Source organism: Chlamydotis macqueenii, chromosome 1, assembly GCF_036417535.1.
Source record: "Chlamydotis macqueenii isolate bChlMac1 chromosome 1, bChlMac1.mat, whole genome shotgun sequence".
Lineage (NCBI taxonomy): Eukaryota > Metazoa > Chordata > Aves > Otidiformes > Otididae > Chlamydotis > Chlamydotis macqueenii.
The window spans coordinates 19,521,850-19,531,838 of NC_141556.1; positions in this window are offsets into that span (position 1 = coordinate 19,521,850).

Sequence of the window (9,989 nt, forward strand, 5' to 3'; positions counted from 1 at the left end):
ATCTAAGTGTACTCACAAGTAAGAAGAGCCTTGATCAGGTGTTGACAATGTTGAAGAAAATAGGGACAAACAGTGGAAACAGCTTGGCAAGACATTCTATTTCCACCCTAAATGCACAGTCAGCCACCAGCACTGATTCTCTGTCCTTTCTCACTATCCGTGTGGTGTCTTTACTTGCATTCCTAATCTAAGAGTTTTTGAGCCTACTTAATAAAAATTCTGATAATCTCAAAGTCTGGCTGTTTTTACCAAATACATACTGTGTCTTACTGTCATGGTTTAAGAAGCTATGAAAGACATTTTACATGTAATTTTTACCTCTCATGGTGCACTGTAGATGACAGAGTTCAAAGTAGTTAAAAGATTTGACACATGGAATTCTGGCCCTAAATCTCTATGATCCTCTCTCATTCAAAATAAGTGGAAAATATATTAAGGGAAAATGGTCTGTTCTAGTGGTCAGGTGGTTGATCTTCTTGTATTACAGATTAGATATTATTATGCCAAAATAGTCATAGTGGTAGTTTAAAATGCTTTTCTAGGTACACTATAACTGCTATCAGTACTTTTTGAGAAATAACTACATTTCTATATAAATCAAGGCTTTTGATAACAATTGCTGAATGAAAGACAGTTGTGAATATAACGTGTCAACATGTACCACTACTGCTATTTGTATAAAGAGTGATTTTTTTTAAACAGTAGGTTGCTATTATTGACCTGTGTGATCTGCTGTATTTTTAGATACAAAATATTAAATATATTAAATATAAATATACCATGTGAATGCATTCTATGTATGTGTGAGAGACTGTATCGAATGTTTGTCTCAACATTGTCGAAGCATCAAACCACCACCTAAACAATGGAACATCAGTCAAACCATAGGACTGGAGTCTTCCTGTTTTCCTGCAAGATGATTCCCTTATCTTGCAATCCAGTCAAGCCACAGGACTGGAAGCTTCCTGTTTTTCCCTCCTATTTTCCCACGAACCTGAATTCAGAGCTGACTCTGCAAAACTTAGCCTTACCCCTACGTATGTGCCCAGACCCAGGCCAGAAAAACAGAGGGGCCCAGAGACGGTATTGGGCATGCATATCACTGCCAGATAAGGGGTGCGGCCAAGCAAACCCACTCTTGGAATATGTGACGTGAATAAGACGAATGATAAAAGGACAAAAACTACCAACATCGGGTGGAACGTTCCCCCACCGAGTCAACTGCACTGTTGGGACGCCACAGCTCGTGGTAGTAGCTATTGCAACTGAAACTCTTTTCCCTCTTTCCTTTCTTTCTCTCCTTTCTCTTGCATTTGCGAACTTCTTGTCGGGTTAATAAAGTTACCTGGCACTTGACTCCATTTTAAGTCTTAATTCTGTTCCCGAGAATATGAGCAAAACCACGCTTCGGTGTGTGAGAGGTTGGTCTAGCCGCCCCTAGCCTCCCAGACTTGTCTGAGGTCGGCTAGAAAGCAAGGGGGCCTTCCTCTCATCCGAAATCGGAGCATGACAGTATGCATCAATAAAACATGCAATATTCTTTTTAAGCTAAAGTTTGGCTTGGGAAAACAGATGTACAACCACAGGAAAATAACTATTTTTTAACTCAGTATAATGTGCAGTATCAGAAGATCTCTGAGTTCTGCTTTTTGTACACATGTATTCATATTGATGCAGGTATTGCAGAAATCTTATTTTCCTTTTTAACCTTTAAAAAAGGATAAAATTTACCTTCCTTGAGTGAATCAATAAAGTATTACTCTGTGGGTAATGTGGATGGATATGAGAACTTACACTGTCATTTTGTTTGGTCTGTTATAGAGAGTTAACAGCTTTTAGAGACACAAGTTTCTTTGAATCATTCTTCAATGCTTCATTCTGCTCAAGATCATTACTGATGGTTGAAGTTTTCTAACCAGTTTAAGAATTCTCTCTTCCATAAAGGCTTTTCTAATATTAGAAGCAAAACCAAAGGATCCTATTATTACTATTATTATTATTATTGTTGTTGTTGTTGTTGTTTTTGTTATTAAATGGTAACTATTTTGCTTCCATTTACCCCTGTTCTAGTTTTAAATGAAACTAGCATTAAAAGGTGACTTTAAAAAAAAAAAGAGAGAGAGAGAGAAAAAGCTATACATTTATTCTCTCAATAAAAATGAAATGCATTGTAATTTCTGAGACTATGTTATTGGTTATGACTAATTAGTTGAAACTTGGCCAAAAACTGAATAGATGTTTTCCGGTTCTGAAATTTTAGTCATTCTTGCAAAAATATCTATTTAACAGAAAATCAGTACTATTTGCTATTTGCTCATTATTGGTTCTGTGTTATTCTATAATTTAGCATATATCATTCACTCAGCTGTGCAGAGGAAATAATATCCTGTGACAAGGATTGCCAGTATCTCAGCATAACCAGTAAACAGTTCAAATACATTGCTTGTCATTAAGTCTATAGGAGAAAAATAGCAGATCTACTAAAAGGAAATTGGGATTGACTGGCAAATAATTTACCAACCAAGAATAGAGCTTTATATCAGCTTGCTTTCTCTTACAAATAATTCTTTTTAGTTCCCATTCAGTAAAATTTACTCAAATATGGAAACTTAGCACAAGGCCTATTCACTACTTAAATCCCATGTAATATATCAGCTTTTGCTGATATATTGTGGGCTGAATTGCAGCCCACTGTTGCTTAAACTGAATGGGTGGTATTTCCATCTGGATCATGAATAGAATTTTGGGAAAATTTATAAGAAAGTCTGCTCTAAAGATTTCTTGCTAGCTAGGTTTTGGTACTTCTCACATATCTGCATTGAAATAGTGGTCTGTGAAACATGCCAAAATTATGACAAAAAGCTAGGGACAGTTGGACAAGGTTCAGTGAGTTGCTGACTCCACCTGAAGCTACACATGCAGCCTTACAGTATCGGAAAGTTACCCTGAAGTCTGCCTCAGAGTTGCCTTGAGCAAAACACTATAGGCATATCCACTAGAGTGTTTAAACAAATGAAACCTGAATTACTGTGTTCTGAGAGTAATTTGTATTCCTATAATCATTGATCAATACAGAACTTATGATGGCAAATAATAGCCTCCATGGTCCAAAGCACAAATGAGTTTGTAATCTGTAACTTCAGAGATTTTTTTTTCTCTTCATCATGCTAGGATGTCTCCCTGAAAAATGGCACACTTTCAAGAATTTCTGCTAGAATTGAAAAATATGGTAGACAACCTTTGATGATTTAATAACTGAAAGCAAAGGTAGAAAGTGTGCATATATGAGAATTTACAGCATTGAAAGCTATTATAATGGAGAATTCATATTGTAATAATACATAGAGAGAATAATTTAGGTACTAAACACTCTGTACTAACCCAGTTACTGTTCAGTCTCTTTTTTTTTTTTTTGGTCATATCAGAAATACATTATTCCATCATTGAATTAGTATAGCAAAAATGGAGATTGGCTTTTAAAATATTTGGTTTTTAATTTTGTAGCCAAAGTCCTTTCTAAAGAAATCTTATAGTTATTACTATTTGTCAAAGAATCTGAAGTAGAAACACATGTCTTGCATAGGGAGGAGATGATATTAATTTCTATGTTAGGAGTGGCATTAGACAAAAAGAATAGGTACTAGTTTCAATTCATTAATGTTCTTTCCACCTGACTGTTTTTTACTAACAACAGTCTCCCTCCAAGGCAGACAGTGCTAGTTTCTGGTACAGTTAAATGTCATTTAGTTTCTGAAATTCCTTCTGTTTAACATACATTTTTTTGTAATTCCCTTTGGTTTCCTTTCCCATCTCTCCATCTATTTTCAACTCTGTCTTTTCTTCAGACCAATTTTTTTTTCATTTCATTCTTGTTTTGTACTGGAACTTAAATATTCCTCCTTAGCCTTCCTTCTTTGTTTTGATTCTTCACTTTATGGGTTCTCTGACTCAGCTTTGGTGTTGGTTTTCATGACAGCAATATATGCAGTCTTACCATAACTTCATTCCTTTCTTGAATGCAGAGACTTAGCAGTTCTTCTGATTACTGGAAAGGTAGTCTTCACTAAACACTGCTGTCTCTCTGAGTTCAGTTATCACTACTACTTTTCTGTCCATTATATGTCTAGCTTTAAATTTTGTCAACACAAAAAACAACAAAACAAAACAAAACAAAATCTTCCCTGTACCAGACTTCTCTGAAGGTTTTAGTCTAGGTGATGGCTCCAACTTTCACTGCAAAGCGAAATTTGAGTTACTATAGTAGATTGCACACACACACACACAAAAAAAAGTATAGTAGATTGCACAAAAATGTTAGTTTTCTCACTTGAGTCTGGAATGTGACCTTTTGCTTGCTTATCCTTTGTCTTTGCTGTGACAAAGCAAATGTCAGCTCAAAATGTAATTCCCAGAAAAGCAACAGATTCAAAGCACCTAAACCCAGTTCAATTCATACAAGCTAACAACACTAAGTATGTCTTATCAAAAGGGATTCCATTTCAAAATCATTCTAAAATGGACAACAGTAGTACACTCAGGTTTTATTTCACAATTGTTTCCCCTATTAGTTTTGAGATGGACTATGAGTTATCTGTTTGACTACCTGAGACCTCCAGCCTGCACAGCAATTACTGACTGATTTTTAATATATGACTTAAGAATCTTTCAAGGGTTGCCCAAGAATTGCATTGAAGCATACAAAACCCAATCTTTATGACCTTATTTGTGTCCCTTATTTTTTTTTTTACCTAAAGCTATTATTTCTTGAAGTCAAATAATGTGACTGTGAAAATAAATAATTTCAATTATTTTATGTTGTTTTTTAATGAAAAGTTCCATTTAATACAAAAATTGATTTTATCTGGAGTTTGCAAACAATGGAAAGAAATACGAATACGTGTAATTGTCAATTTGCCTTGCTGATGTTAACGATTTGGAGAAAGATCTATTCAGAACTCTAACATACGTGGGATTATACAGGTCATTGTTTTTGAAAGAAACAACAACCAAAACTAAAACAGTGGATTAGTGAACATAAAAATGAAAGCTTCAGTGGATAATTGGAGAAGCAAATATTTTGTTGTTGCTCCTGTCATATGATACTCAGCTGTGATGCTGACATTCTGTTACTGATGTTACTTACTTTCTCTGACCTGAAATTCTTCATCTTTATATGTAGAAAGTACTACTAATCAACTTATACTTTGCATATAATAATGAATGACTGCTTGATTACCATCAAGTGAAGAAAAGATTGTGTACAATAAATGCAATTCTTATTTTAAAGACTTTCTCTAGGATGACAGTACTTTAGAAGCCTGTGAATTGGGAGTTTCTTCTTTATCTTTGATAAATTCAAAGTAATATGAGCCAACAGAAATGTAAATTGGACTCTGCTAGGAAAAAAAGAAGAGGAAAAAAAGCAGTCTTTAGCTCCTCCCAATAAATGAAAATTCACTGATGCAAAAATAAATATTTTAATTGAAAAAGATCAGAGAAAAGAAAGACATTAACTGAAATGAAAAATAAAGTATCTAAAAGTGAAATGCATAGTTGAAGAGAAAAAACATTAATTTAACCTAAAGACCAACTTTTCAAAATGTAGTATTAGCATATGCAAGGTAGAATGTATAATTTTCAGAATATAGTTATTTGTTCAGCTAGTTTTTTTTTTTTACATAAACAATAATGTATGCAATGGTAGGATATACAAAGGAAAATATTATTTGTGCCTACATATGCCAATTTAAATCACGTTATATACACACTGAAAGAGTGTTCGACAAAGCAGTGCCTCCCCATTGGTAGGTGCCTGTGAATGTTTTGGAAGTCTGATTAGATAATGACTTTGACAAAGACAATTTAAAGGACCTACCTGGACATGAATATGGTCAGATGCTTTTTTCTGATCCTGATCTTCTTTATTTTTAAACGGGTGTTATGGGTTACTTGGAAAGCTAGAACATTGTTCTGTGTTTATCCTGCCGTACATCGCTCTATGTTTATTCTACTGTACATCAATATGCAAATTCAATAACCACTTTGTTACAATTAGTAATGAATACGAATGCTTTTCACTGTGATTTTCATATGAATGACTAAATTAGCTCCAACTGATTTTTAGTTCATAAATACACATATTAAGCTAGCAATTGTTTCAAGAATCTTCCAGAAATGCACTGTTTCTGTCTCAGGAAGACTATCAGGTAACTATATAGAGAAAAAACAGAAAGCCTCTGTTACATGTGCATGGCAATTACTGCTTCCTGGCCAGTGAGTTCAGGGTGAAGCAATATGTATATCCGAATTTCCTTCAAAAAACTTCTAAAAAGCTTTAGCATATGTGTTTGTAACTGGCTGGAATTAAAGAGTGAGTGAAATAATACTAATAGAGAATGTAAATTACAATCTCTAGAAGTTCCTTTTAGTGCAATTATATTGTTCAAGTCTACGTAGATGCTTTTGTCTATAATGACAGTGTTACTGAAAATAAAGAAAATGTACACATTGAACATGTGCTACCACATCTTTTGTATACTTGTAAATTGTGTCAATATAAACTAAATTATGCTTCGTATAAGAAGTTATAAACAGCTTGTGGAGTACAGTGGGGAGAAGGAATAGTTGTATAACATTTTTAAGAGTGCTACTATTAATCATAAAAAAAGTGTCAGCTCTTCTGTTTTTCTGAAAAGATATGTGTCGTAGTTCAGCCCCGATCAGGACCAGACTACGCAGTCTCTCTCTTGCTCCCCCCACCCTCTGAGAGAATAGGGGGAGATGATATAAGGAAAAACGGCTCAAGGTTTGAGATAAGGACAGGGAGAAAACCTTAAAGTTTCCGTCACAGGCAAAACAGACTCGACTTGGGGAAAAATACTCATTTATTTCTAAAATTAGCAGGAGAATGAGACAGGGAACAAGGTAACCTCCCCCCACCCCTCCCTCTTCCCGGGCTTAACATTATCTCTACTACCTTCTCCCCCCCGAGCGGCACAGGGGGAAAGAGGGAATGGGGGTCGCGGTCAGTTCATCACACATTGTTTCACGCCGCTGAGTCGTTGTCGGGGAAAGAACTCCTCGCATTCCTCTCCTGCTCCTTCGTGGGGTCCCTCCCACGGGCCACAGTCCCTCGTGGAACTGCTCCAGCATGGGTCACCTCTTCCACGGGGTGCAGTCCCTCCAGAAGAGCTGCCCCAGCGGGCCCTCCACGGGCCACAGCCTCCTTCAGGCCTCCACCTGCTCTGGCGTGGGGTCCTCCACGAGCTGCAGGTGGATCTCTGCCCCTCCGTGGACCTCCATGGGCTTCAGGGGGACAACCTGCTCCACCATGGTCTTCACCACGAGTTGCAGAGGAATCTTGGCCAGAAGCCGCATTACTCCTCCCTCTCCTTCTTCACTGACCTTGGTGTCTGCAGCCGTTCCTCAAAACAGGCTGGCAGACACCTCTCAGGATCCTTTTTACATCTTATTCACTTCTCATCTCCTCTCCACTTCTTGCAGCCAGGCTGGGCCGAGTCGGGCCCAGTCAGCTGCCTGGCGGGAGGCCAGAGGGTGAGGCCTGCAAGGCCCATGAGGCTCGCGCCTCCCGCTCTCTGCCCCTGCTCAGCTGCTTCACATCTTCTTCTCCTTTTTTTTTTCTGTTTTCCCCTTCTTAAATATATTATCGCAGAGGCGTTATCACGGGACATTCAGCTACCAATTGGCTCGTCCTTGGCCAGAAGTGGGTCTGCCCTAGGCCTGGCCGAGTCCACTAAACAAAGGGGAGCAACTTCTAGCAGTTTCCTACAGCAGCTACCACCTTAGGCCCCCCCTCACTAAACAAAACCAGAACAATATGAAAACTGCTGGCTGGAAGTAAGTGGGAACAGAAATGTTTTAAAATCTTTTGCATACTCTATCATAGTTTCTGTTACCAGGGAAACCACTTTCTTCATATCTGCTCACAACAGCTCCACCATTAGGAGATCAGCTGTTAGGGAGGTTGGATATTAAGGATGGGATCAAGGGTTAACTGAGGGAGAAATAAGACAATAATTACCACTGAAAATGTGTATGATGTTGCAAATAGTATACTGTGTATATTTATGGAAGGAGATGATTGTGGACTACTTTTATCCTAGCTTTCATCTTCAGCAGACTGTTTCTGTATGCTGGTTGTCTTTGAAGTATGGCGCACTGTGTACTGTTGTAGAAAAATAAATAATATAAGTATTAAAGGAAAAATATGGCTCAGTTGGCTGAAGCAAATACTGAAGACTTCCCTTAGGCTGTTATGAAAACTGACACAATCAGTATATTCAGGAGAACTGGATGAATTTAAGAAGGGTTTTCTTTGGAGGCAATAGTTCATGTCCCTTTTTACTTGGGACTGTTATTCTTCATGCATCAATAATGAATGAACGGAAAAAGAAATAATAAAGGGGACTGAAATTCTTGCCAGCTCCTGGTGGTTTTTCATATCTTCAAAATTCCCCCATACTGACAACTGTACCAAATCACTGAGATCAATCTTACAATATGATTTTCCACAAATTGGTCTTTTGGAGATGTTATTATGCAGCTAAGCATTTAATATTTGTCATTTATAAGTTATTCTTGGAAGTGACGTGTTTCCAGGCATTAGAAACAAAGCTTTTGAAAAGAAGTCAGACTTCTTTTCATGTGAAAAATACAAAAGTAGATATACAGAAAGAGTAGAGAATAGGTGATATAGAGTGGGAGGAGCTGAGAGACGTGGAAGGGGAAAAAAAACGAAGATAGAGAAACTATTCCCCAATCTCATTCTGTTAAAAATAGAAGAAAACTCAGCTTCTCGCATATGCTAGTTACTGTAGCAGGAGCTCCTCCTTCCTGTTTGTTTTTTTTGTTGTTGTTTATTTGTTTCTGTAAGGGTTTTTTTGTTTGTTTTTTTTTTGTTCTTTTTGTGTGTGTGCTTGTGGATGCCTTTTTTTTTTTTTTAATAAGTGGATTACTACAATTGGGATAATTCCAGTTTAATAATATGACTGCTTTTCACTGAGTTCCATATGGATGACTGAACTAGATCCAGTTTGACTGTGTATAGTCAAAGTAGCTTGGCTTCATCCTTCTGTGAAAGGAATTCATTCAGATTCACAGTATGTTTTTGAATAATTTTGAGTATACTGATATTATCCTGAATATTATCAGTTAAGAAAATTAAGGTTGGGAAATTTAAATTAATTTAGACTGTCTTATCATATGGGTCTCTTGTTTCATCCTTGAAAGCTAAGGAATTCTTAACACATTAAACATTCAGTATACAGCCTTTTTTTTTTTTTTTTTTTTTTTTTGTGAACTAATCCCGTCAATGGACTCCCAGTTCTTCTTAACAACTTAAACTGAATGCATTTTAACTACACAGTGGGGGAACTTTATATCAGGTCTCAAGATAGAACAAAACTGAAGGCAGAGGAGATCTAAAGGAAGTACTTCTTCACACAACACATAAGAAAAGAATAATTACTCATCAAAAGACAAATATTTAAAGTTTTATAAGTTCAGGAACAGCTGAATATGTTGATAGAACAAAATCCATTAAAGACTTCTGGAAAGCAAAGTCATCAACTCTAATTGATATATGTACACTGCACCATAAGACTGCTGGAGTCTTGGAAAGTATTCTGGGAAAGTATCAGTGTATGCTTTACTCATATTCATAACTATATATTGATTAATAGCTGCACTGAAGGCAGGAAGATGGACAACACAGATACTCTTTTTATCATTGCAAACTTTTATACATTCTACTATGTTCATGTATGCTTTCCTATTATAAACTTACATATGTGTTTTGGACCATGTAAAGAAGGAGCTCCTGCTGGAGACTGCTGTAACCCGTTTGTAGGATTCCTATGCACAAAGATCACCCAACATATGATATTTAAAAGCACAGCAGTATTTATTGCTCTATTATAGCCTTGCACAAGCAGTTACTAGCATAAGCAGTTACAGTTCCTAGCATAAGC